Source organism: Macrobrachium rosenbergii, chromosome 6 (genome assembly GCF_040412425.1).
Source record: "Macrobrachium rosenbergii isolate ZJJX-2024 chromosome 6, ASM4041242v1, whole genome shotgun sequence".
NCBI classification, from domain to species: Eukaryota; Metazoa; Arthropoda; class Malacostraca; order Decapoda; family Palaemonidae; genus Macrobrachium; species Macrobrachium rosenbergii.
Window position 1 is genome coordinate 14,479,210 of NC_089746.1, and position 10,485 is coordinate 14,489,694.

The window sequence follows — 10,485 nt, forward strand, 5'->3', positions numbered from 1 at the left end:
CACAAATACGAATCCCAGTATATGGCCTGTGACAACAATTGACCATAAAAATTATTTTTGGGCGGAGTCAAAACATTGATGTTACTATTCATGCTTAAAGCTTTTGATTCAAAATGCTCAAACACGTTTAATTTCCATACTATTTAATTATATATATATATATATATATATATATATATATATATATATATATATATATATATATATATATATATATATCATAACATCTGCTGCTGGGTAAATTCGGAGGCACAATTGCATTGCTGTACACAATAGAAAGGAAATTTGGTGAAGACAGCGACCATGAATGAAATCAAATAAAAAAAATCCCCTTACACAATTAAAAAAAAAAGAGCAGATAAAACGGGCAATATACGTTGGAAACTGTTCTAAAATTGTTTAGCAGATTTGAACAGGTGATTTTTTTAATTTGCGTACTGACCTGAGGCAATACACCTAACGCTGTCAACAGACATACCTTAAGTACTAATTTTATCAAAAGTGAAGCTAAACTGAAAACGGCATAGTCTTAATTAAAAATGAGACAAAGGCAAGAGGATACTTTATAACCAGACAAAAAAAAATTGTTGTAAGCGATCTCCTAGTAATTTAAATATCTGATAGATGATAGATGCAAACAGACTGGTTTTTCTGTTGGCAATGACAGGAGTTAGGGTAAACGAGCATGCATTCAGCCCATCATTAAAAGGAGACACCTGTTTCGTGTAGGTCTAAGTACGGCATCGTCCCACAATAGTGCATTTATCAATAATCACGTGGAAATAAAAAGAGTAGGTGGTTACGTTTATTTATTATCTGACTTTGAACCACTTCCAGATTTCGTTCTTGGCTCACCAGCCTTGAATATGTCTCTCGGTGGTCTTGCTTGAATGCCGTGTAAATGTCACGTGACCTAGACTTGCGCTCGAGCCGCCTTGTGTTGTTACACTTTGTGGCCGAGAGCGGTTGACAACTGGTGTCAGTTTAGGCAGAGGCACCGACCAGACAACGCAAGAGAAGGCGCTGTTGGCTGGCACTTGGTTAGATCTATATCGTCCTCCCGAGGGGTACACAGACATCACGCCGTCCGTTCGGGATAGACTGTTGGGTGGGTTTCCGTCATTTTCCTGCAGGCAAGTTGTCATTTTATCCTTTCTCACTGCTAAAAAATTTTGGTCCTATCTTATGAGTGGAAATCAAAGCTGTGAAGTTTCCTTTCGATAGTTCGGAATAGCTGTAGGCCTATAGTATTTGATAAACCACATTATCGTGGTCTACTTAAACGCACAGGCAAAATCGATAGTCGTCCTGTTACCCTTTATCCTGATATAATTATAGTCTTGAATCTTTGGCGTTTTGTTTGAAGGGCCTCCTAACGGCCATTACCTGACCCACCAGGCGGGTCATTTTGTAATTTAGCAGTTATTGCTTATACTTTTCCCGAATATCTTTATCCTGTAGGCCAAAACAGCTGTTTTTGAGTATATGTGCCTTGTTTTTCGCGAATATTACCTTTTTACGCCGATTGAGTATTTTGGGTGCCGTGGGCTCAAAAGTAAATTTTCCAGTGCATTAGTTCAACTTGGCTCCGTTCACTTTTATCCATACATGCTTAGTATTCGGCCTTTTTTGTTTTTAGCATTTATGAATTTCATACCATAATTATGCACATTGCATGGTTTTCATGCAGATGGAGAAATTATAGTTTTCCAAATACCTCCTACACAAGACCTTTTACATCAACAACAGTTTTGACGTCAGAAGTTCACAAATTCAACTGACTGACATTGGCAGCTTTTCTGTTTTCATTCACAGAGTTACACAAACATCCGTGAAAGCTGTGTTGCTTTTCTGTCGCGGATGTGTGCGTACTCGTGTACACGGTCTTGGTTTCCTTTTAAAAACAATCACATTGTTTTGAAGTTTTCTTGATTTCTGTACAACAAGCTTGGAATTTTCTGCCTTTCAAGATGCGTATCAATATCTTCCTTTGGTTAGGTTAAATATTCGTGTTTGTTTGTCTAGGACATCAGTTAACTTATGCGTTTGACCATGTAGTCCAGATAGTTTCTATAGAAGCGTTGGCAAACACATGTTCAACGAATCAAATTTACCTCGGTGATATGCACACAGTGTGCATATATATATTTATATATATATATATATATATATATATATATATATATATATATATATATATATATATATATATATATATGACAAAGGTGCAAAAATGTTTAGGATTTCTTAAAAAGAAAATTTATATTGATTTTAGTTATTTATTTGTTTATTATAATGTTTTAGTGTCCATCTGCACATAAGACGTAGGTACCTTGAATGGAGATAGTAAACAGTTAAAACAGAAGAATGAGTAATTTACAGAAAACGGAGGTTATACACATGAAATATTAACCATTGTAAATTCACTTAGGCAAAGACTTCATTTTGAGAAATGTTTCCGTAAAAAATACTGCTTTTGATTAGGTCTCTAAGTGAATAGAGGTGGAACTGATGATTACCTGAAAAATGGTAGAATTATGTTACCTTAAATGAAAGTAGAGATAATTTATTACTGAGACCAAGGGCAGATGGAGAGGCACACGAACAATCAACAACTTTTATTGTGGCCGACGGCGTTTCGCAATAATCCATTGCATTTTCAAGGCTGCAGCAGCACAATTTTGTTTGATAAAAAAGGAACGTCACTACATAAAATTATAAAGATAAAAATTTAAAAAATAAAAAAAACATTTCTTAAAATATCTTAAAACAAACCTACCCAGTACATGGCTAAAATGTGACTAAACATGAAAAAGTAAAACTGGTAGAAAGTAAACAGAAGAGCAGAGAAATTACAAAATAAACAAAGGTGTGGAAGACGTCTGGGCATTTAACGAGGGAACGAGTGCTTTAATGAAAATTGATTCTAAAGTCGGGTATTATTTCAAAGTTTCTCATAACAAACTGCGTTTTGCAGATTGCAGAATGATTTCTTATATTTGATCATTCAGGCCTGGACAATCTGCATCCTGTCCTATAACTGACACCCTGATGACTGCAGACACGGACTTCAGTAGCCGTCTCGTTCGTCCAACGAAGGTTCACAGCCCGCGCTTGGGACAAGTATCTTTATAAATGATGTTAGATGTTAGAGACGGGCACGGCCTATTCTTAGATCTGAAAAGAGACCTGGGCGCTAGACGGTTTTTCGGAATAAGTTTAATATTTACAAACGGAAATTCTTTCCTAATGATCTTTATAATTTATTACTACGTTAAATGAAGAAAGGTAGGCTTAATATTTAATTTGAATTAATGAAAATGCCTTGTTAGTTTATCTAAGTAAATGCATAACTGGTTTGAAATTAGTGGTAGAGAACTCAAATGCAGATCTGTATAAACATGAAATTTACTCTTAGTTTTTCCATTATGAAACAACGAATTGACTGAATATAATAATTGTGCTTGATTTATTAACAGTGATGCTTCGAATACCTATAAAAGGTAATTCAACAATAAATATTGTTTTACAAATGGTATCCGTAATGTTTGTTACTTAGTATGCAGTGTGGAATCTTGACTTCACAAGTCTACAAGCACATAAGGTGAGAAATAAAAAAAGATATTTGAAGTAGTTTCCTTTGAGCATTTCGTGAAATACACGTGGGAAAATTCTCCTTAGTCCACCCAAAAACAGAAAAACCCATTTTCTATATCAAGCATGACTAATGCTCATTGCTGCTGAGTTTTTGTTGTTATTAATGATTGTTTTTTTATTTAAAAGATCTTTTTATATGAAAGGTATAATTACATAGCACATTTGGGGTCTTTTCGTGTATCCTTATTTTTTCATTTAATTTGAAGTCCATCTTGCGTAGGTTTGCTTTAGAATTCTTACATGTTTACATATCAAAAATGTTTTTTCAAAAACATAGATGGCTTTTACAAGTGCATATGTTACTTCAACGTCCCATAACAGTGAAATGCGGGAGTTGCCTTGTCTTGATTTACATTATTTTTGAGGTGTATTTATCCCTCATAAATGATCATTATCTGCTCATAACAAATGGCTTTCAAATAAAATTATTTCATTCTCTGCCGAATAACGGTTAAAAGAATAAAGTGTATATGAAGACAAATCTTAAAAGCATTTCTTTGTAATTATCATGAATTATACCGTCCACATAAGGTAATAAGAGGACATGGTCGATTTGACATATCCTGATTATTAGCAAACATGATAATATAAGCCTATAAAGTCGTGATGGGTCGCGACCATAGGAACATGATTCCACAGATGCGCGCTTAACATAAAAGTGCTTGAATAATGCATGTGAATAACCTTTGTGAACTGTTGTATTACATATAACATGTAATATAGTTAACATTAAGTTCTTAATAACTTTATGTGCACACGGGACACATGTGTGTATTTTACTTTAAAAAGTATACGTTAACTCAGTATGCAGTGTGGAACCTTGATTTCTCAAGTCCATAAGCATATAAGGCCAGAAAAAAAGTAATAGAACGTTTGAAGTAGCTTCCTCTGAGCATTTAATTATTGAAATGCAGGTGGAAAAGTTCTAGTCTCCCCAGAAATCGAAATTCCCATTTTCTATATCAAGCAGGATTAATGCTCATTGCTCCTTCGTATTCATCAATTATTATTTTTTTTAATTAGAAGCTCTTTTTTATATGAAAGGAATAATTACACTTGGGGTCTTTTCGTGTATTTTTCCTTACTGATTAGTTTTTTCCGACAAATTGTAATCCTTGTCTATGTCTACTTGAGAATTCTTTTTTTGCTTTCCTTTTGGGAATTTGCTCCGTCATTCAAACGTTTTAACTTGACACATTTTATTAGTAATTTATTTATTTACTTTTAATGATCAAATTCTCCTTATAACCCTTTTGTTTTTACATAGCAAAAAGCTCTAATCACAAACCTGGCTTTTACAAGTGGTCTAAGTTACTTCATCAATTGCATCGCTACCGGTAAATTATCATTTTATCGCAGATTCACTATTTTTGGGGCAAATTTGTGCCTCGTATATGGCCCATATCTGTTATAATAATTGATATTCATGACATGTAGTCTCTCTACGAATTAAATGATAAAAAATAATGTTTAGACCAGTGATTCTTAAACTGGGGGGCGCCAGAAGCTTCCAAGGGGGGCACAAGCAGAGTTGCCAGATGGTGCCAATTATTTTTTAATTTGTGATGTTACAAAATTGCCAAAAACGTTATCATTGCTTCCATATATTTTCTAATCATTATCTCAAAACATGCCAAAAATTCAATATATAAGTCAATTTTAATTTCAAATCTTGTTTATGAATTGTCTTTTATTGTTATGATAAGTATAATAGCATACAAATAGACAACATATTGTTTATAGGGGTGGGGGGGGCGTGGGGTCTATACATAATGCAGAGGGGGGCGCAAGGCAAAAAAGTTTAAGAACCACTGGTTTAGACAAATCTCAAAAGCATTTTTATTTATAACTATTACGAATCATACCTTGACACCGTCCAAGAAAATGTAATGGCAGGGCTTCGTCGATTTGACATGTCCAGATTTTTAAAAATGACTACTGTATTATACACACACACACACACACACACACACACACACACACACACACACATATATATATATATATATATATATATATATATATATATATATGTATATAAATATAGATATATACATATGTATATATATAATCACTGCAGTATTTATGGATGTGCTAATATATCGTTAACGTTTAATTTGTTAACAATTTAAGAATTTCTCGCCATCTGTTGGAACAATGCCTGTCCAGACGTTGCCAAACATTTTGCCATTCTTAAAATAGTATTGTCAGTTGAGGGAAACCGGATAATACCTGTTCGTAGTCTTCTCATGAATCTAATACCATATCTAGTGAAGAGAACCTCTCTCTCTCTCTCTCTCTCTCTCTCTCTCTCTCTCTCTCTCTCTCTCTCTCTCATCAAATAATAAAGGCATATGGTTTTTTACTGATGCAAACTAAATGAGAAGGAATAAGTGAAAATGGTTTTCAATATAAGGTTAATTAACCAGTAATCTCTCGTAAGGTTTTGTGAAATTGATTAAGATTCAACGCTAATTTTAATTGGAGATTGTAATAATAGTAATGAACAAACTCATTTGAAGTCTTATACATCTGCTAACCTTATGATACACACACACACAATATATATATATATATATATATATATATATATATATATATATATATATATATAATATATATATATATATATCTTGCTATATATATATATATATATATATATATATACGATATATATATATAGATATATATATATATATATATATATATATTTCTCCAGAGGAGAGGAAAATTTTAAGGTGATACCATTCCGTTTATCAGCACAGATTATGAGATGAGGTTGCTAACCCATGGTCTGCACCAATGGCCTAGGCTCTGGTGTACCAGTGACATCAGGCATTCCTGACTGGCCACCCAACCAAGCACTGACCAGCATCTTGCTGGGCGGTGCTGAGACGAGTGTTGGGGAGATCTTGAGGAGTTAGCCCAGGACAGAATGTGGTGGCGTGAGTTCATCGAGGTCCTATGCATCCCCGTGGGTGCCACAGGAAATGAAAATGAATGATATATATATATATATATATATATATATATATATTGTGCTCTATTATAGGGTATACTTTGCAATCATATATAGGCCTACATATGCTCTTAGTGAATGACAAATTCATGTTTATTTATAATGCGTATATCGCTTACACACACCAGACATTTGTGTACCTGCATCACCGTTTGCTCCCGCGGTTGGGTATGTACGCATTAAACGTCGATGCTCCTATCAAGTCCCGTCACGGCAACGTGGTCCCGCCCCCCTCCTTGCCAAAATCTACAAGAGTACGATGTTCTGTCTAATTTTCTCTCGACCGACCACCGACCGGGTGACAGAGAACGCCAGCGCTTGAGTTTACCAACTCCTGTTTACGGTTTTTTTTTTTTTTTTTTTGGCTATATTTGCATTTTTCTTGGTGTCACAGAGAACGCGAAGACGAGCCTTTGCTTTGTTTATTATTTTTGCTGTTATTTAGAGCTGGTCAATTAGGTTAATTAAGTATAAAAGAAGTTCATTTATCATTGTATCATTTCTAGTAATAGAAATAGAATTATTTTACGAAATAGTTATTTTTTTGTTTATATCTTAGACTATAATCCTATAACATTCCGTAAACCAGTATCAATAATCGGTTGGAGAGAGAGAGAGAGAGAGAGAGAGAGAGAGAGAGAGAGAGAGAGAGAGAGAGATTCATGCGCCGAACGTATTACGAACTTGGGTGAAAGCGAAAGCTTTGCATTGGCTATTTATCGACTGTTACCTAGACAGAGCAGCCCGAAGTTTGTTTTTTTTTTCTTTTATTGATTAGGCACAGTATTACAGTAATCTTTACATTTCTATAATATGCGCTATTTACAAAGTATGTACAAATTCATCTGTAAAAAATGTGTTCATTTTACAGCATCTTGATAAGACGTATTTGGAAAATTTAAGTTTGCATCTAATAATATTTATTCTACAATTTACATTTAAGTTATCGTCTCTACTTGCCCAAACCGCGTTAACATATTCAATAACTAGCAAGGACATTGTGTTGTTTTGTTTTTTAGTTCTCAGTTGAAAGTCTAACATTAAGGTTTTAATTGGTTGGTCACATTTAACATCAACAATTTTTTCCAAAAGATCCTTAAACCAACTCCACACTGGCTTGATGAATGAACAAAAATACATCACATGCAAATGGTTCTCTATCTCTCCACATTTATCACATAAGTCGTCTGATTTGATATTCAACATCTTGAGTCTCTCTTTTGTAGCCAAAGTTTCATATAAGAAACGGTACATGAGTCCTTTTAAATTTAAGGTTCAGATTTGAGAATTCACTTAAATAATGGCTTTTCATGACTGTTTCAGTTATTTGCTGGTAATACGGCGTTAACGTATTTGAACCAGAATAGCACCCTTCAACAACCAACGCATCACCTATCTTATTTTTACAGTAAAACAAAGTCAGGGGGTCTAGACCGTAAAGCGCCAACCTTCTCTCCTAAGACCCCGTCCGGCCTAGGGCCACGTGGTTAGTGGGAACTTCTGCGCAGTACGTATCATTATCTGCCAGTGACAATTGTTTCCGCAGTGATGGCACTACATCCACCAACGCAAAATAATAATAAATAATAATAATAATAATAATAATAATAATAATAAAATGAAAGAGGGACATTTCTGGTCCGTCCCCTTATAAGGTTGTTCACCAGATCGATTTCTGTCTTCGGTCTTAGTGACCTGTCTTGTGGGGGACTTACTTGACGTTTCCGGCGTTTTATCGCTGTTATAATGTGGATTTTTCGTTATTTATGTGAATGGTACGTTTGCCGTTTGTCTATACACTTCAAATAAAGAATAAACTATAATTAGAAAGGTCATCAACAGCGTTATGGAGCCACAGGCCTAAGTAATTTAGCATTATTAACTGCAAAGTTATCGAGGATTTTCAAATGCACTGCATGTGGTACTAAGTTCCCAAGAGTTTATTGTTACTTCTGAAACTTTCCATTAAGTAAATCATAGTTTATCAAGTGTGAACTGCTTTCCTTCACTTAGATGCTAATTAAATTAACGAACCAAATTACTATTCTAGATAGGATCTTTCCTCTTTTTTTCTCTTTACTTCCAAGGTTTAGAAATTTCTTCCCTTTAACCTTCTATCCTTCCATCGGGGCCTAGAGCCTGGTCCTGACCATACTCAAGATTTCCAGAGTGTGCTGGTTATCTCTCTCTCTCTCTCTCTCTCTCTCTCTCTCTCTCTCTCTCTCTCTCTCTCTCTCATTTCTGTAGATTGGTGTAGATTCCCAATGTTTAATAATAGCTGGGAACTATTCAGACCTCGTGTTTTGAGCCCTCAAGCCAAGATATTTAGGCCTATTCGGGCAAGGGAAAGTGACAGCAATAACGACAAAATTGTCGTTAAACAATTCATGCGGTAACAAACGAAGCACATGGGCAGAACCATCAGAAACAAACAAGAGAAAAACTATTTTTTTTTCCGAAACCCGGCACTGCCATGTCAGCTCACAGCTTAGTAAGGAATGTGAAGAGTAATAGTACTGATAAACTTGGGCCTAGACGATTTTGCACAACGGAGTCAAAATAGGTTTCAACGATTTCATTTCAAGGTTGATATTATTGTTTTTTTTATTATCAGATCTCATGGCGTTTAAAAATATGTAAAAGCAGGTAATGAATGGATAGATGATAACGTGAATCATTTACGTTGATGTGAAATTGTGTATACTATTCAGAGCTTGTTACTGATAATTTGTATCGTTACATGTAAGTGCATTCATTAAATTTAAAATTACTATTTCTTTCCAGTCCATCTAACTTAGGCAGCTTATGCATAAGAATTGAATAAGTATGTAATAACAGGAATTATGTAATAACAGAAAAGAAGAAGTGTTATGTAATAACAGAGACGTTCTGTCGAAAATTTTTTATTCAGATAATGAAAATATACTGATGAGAAGAGACTTCAGTGTTAGAACAGTACTTGATTTGTGCTTGTTGTTAGTCATCTGTTATATCAAAAATTATTTTAAGACTTAGCAAGGCGTTTCAGGTGGTAGGTCTCTGGGAAAGGTGTCAGGTAGTCGGCACCTTCACTGTGTAATCCAAGTTTCAAAGCTTAGTAGCTTTGTTTATTTACAATACCTCGCTTGCAGGAACTTAGTCATGCGGATGCTTAAAGTAAATCAACATTTTACAACAGTGCATTGCTTTTCAACGCCAGGGAGTCTACCCCACAGCAGAGTCTTCTAAAAAAGTCGTTCTTAACCTTCTTTCTAGTGAGCAGAATCTCCTGTCCTCGGACAGGCGCAAATGTAAAAAAGAAGAAGAAGCGGGATGAGGAAGAAAGTATCTCAGGGCATTGCACCTTGCAGTTAACTTTAGCACCCCTCTCCCTTTTCTCTCGTTAGCAAGGGGCATCGCCCCCTCCCTTGTCCCGACAGAAGGGAAACAAGACTGTCTAGAAAAGCGAGATAGGGCTCTTCATCTCCTCCTGGTAACTGGCATTCGCTCAAAGTTAAAGACGGGGAAGTCACCTCGATCTTCTGCTTCGTTACCTACGGGAGATGGTTGGCAGGAGCAGCTTTATAGGAAAATCCCTACCACTATTACTGATGTTGGTAACCTAGATTTACAAATTATTGATGATCTAACGATAAAACAAACAAGACCTTTTGCTAAAGAAACATTTTTCATTAATGCAGCAATGATTATTACAAGTAATGAGAACAAAGCGTGAATATTCACAGTGAAAAATACTCTATTTCATATGCTTGCTTGAGTTTCCTCGTGCTTAATGTGAATGGACTCTGATGAAATGCGAGTTGTGTTTG

General features: G+C 35.1%; 1 protein-coding gene across 1 annotated transcript in view; it reads left to right on the forward strand.

The window, feature by feature from the left end:
- The first annotated feature begins 981 nt into the window (after positions 1 to 981).
- The window catches only part of LOC136839208 (organic cation transporter protein-like), a 23,967-nt gene continuing 14,463 nt past the window's right edge, over positions 982 to 10,485 (forward strand). Inside the window, exon 1 of the mRNA XM_067104944.1 lies at positions 982 to 1,133. The gene's annotated coding sequence lies outside the window, so the exon portion shown is untranslated. The remainder of the gene's footprint in view (positions 1,134 to 10,485) is intronic.